The sequence below is a fragment of the Cyprinodon variegatus genome, unplaced genomic scaffold (assembly GCF_000732505.1).
Source record: "Cyprinodon variegatus isolate N-32 unplaced genomic scaffold, C_variegatus-1.0 Scaffold897, whole genome shotgun sequence".
Classification (NCBI taxonomy): Eukaryota; Metazoa; Chordata; class Actinopteri; order Cyprinodontiformes; family Cyprinodontidae; genus Cyprinodon; species Cyprinodon variegatus.
In genome coordinates, this window is record NW_015151350.1 from 128,735 (window position 1) to 129,853 (window position 1,119).

Genomic DNA, 1,119 nt, shown 5'->3' on the forward strand with positions numbered 1-1,119 from the left:
GGATGAAACTAATTAATTATTTTGATGGTTTTTATTTTCTTTAAATACCAATTGGCTGTAATGAAAATTAGCTTAAATGAAACAAAACGAACAATTCTATTTATAAAATGTAAGGAGGAGAAGTAAAAAGTTGTCTAAAGAATAATTTCTCCAGTAAAGTATAAATAGCCAATATTTCTATTAAGGTAAAGAAGTATTTGTACTTTGTTGAGGAGATGACTCATATAAAAGAAGAAGGAAGATGAACCCTGCAGCTGCTCTGGTCCAATCAGAAACGCCGGCTGAGTCTGGGCAGCAGCAGAACAACCCCGGTTTGTCTTTATCTCTCTGTCCATCGCCACACAGCATCAGATCCGGGTTAACAAGGCGGGACTGCGTACAGCTGACAAATGTTAAACGTTAATAGTAGAGATCATAACCAAGCCCGCTAAATCAAATATTGACCGTAGTACAGTTAAAACACACAATAAAACGGACAGAAAGAAAGAGTCGGGACACCTCAGCACTAAACAGCTTCCGCATCCTGTTACGACTCAGCTCACTTTCTGCCTTGCTTTGGGAAGAGCTTCATCAGAACCTTCTGTAAAAACGCAGATAAATCTGAAGAACCAAACAGGCAAATGGAGGAGGAAGCCTGCATATCTCCAGCTTCCAACTCTCCAACATGGATCATATGCTTGTTTTAATATGATTTCTTATCTCCATAATTAAAGAAGGCTGCTAGAGTAAAAATCTGATCATAGCTTCATCTGGTCTGTTCCTGTTTGGCTGTGACTCCATCCTAGAGAGAAATATCAGCTGCAATCTGCTCCTTAGATTAGAGATGATGGAGTTGGGCCTGTTTTTCAGTGTTTAGTCCTAAAATAGTTTCCTTCTTTCAAGCAGTTTGTCTGCTTGACTGTTTCTTTCCCAGTAAGAGCCACCTGTGGAGCTAGTTTACCATTAGCTTAGCTAAAATAGAAAGTATTCATAGATCAGTGCTTAAATAGAAAGAATTCAATTCAATTCAGTTTATTTCTATTCGGCCAATTCACAACACATGTAATCTGAAGGCACTTTACAGTTCATCAGATCATCCAGTCAAATTGATTCAAAGTTTTCTATCTAAACCAGTTGATT